Genomic DNA, 237 nt, shown 5'->3' with positions numbered 1-237 from the left:
CAGTGGCGCAATCTCGGCTCACTGCAAGCTGCAAGCTCCGTCTCCTGGATTCACGCCATTCTCCTGCTTCAGCCTCCCGAGTAGCTGGGACTACAGGCCCCCGCCACCACGCCTGGCTAATTTTTTGTATTTTTAGTAGAGATGGAGTTTCACCCTGTTAGCCAGAATGGTCTTAATGTCCTGACCTTGTGATCTGCCCGCCTCGGCCTCCCAAAGTGCTGGGATTACAGGCGTGAG

Source organism: Piliocolobus tephrosceles, chromosome 14, assembly GCF_002776525.5.
Source record: "Piliocolobus tephrosceles isolate RC106 chromosome 14, ASM277652v3, whole genome shotgun sequence".
Classification (NCBI taxonomy): Eukaryota; Metazoa; Chordata; class Mammalia; order Primates; family Cercopithecidae; genus Piliocolobus; species Piliocolobus tephrosceles.
Note: the sequence above shows the minus strand (reverse complement) of the source record.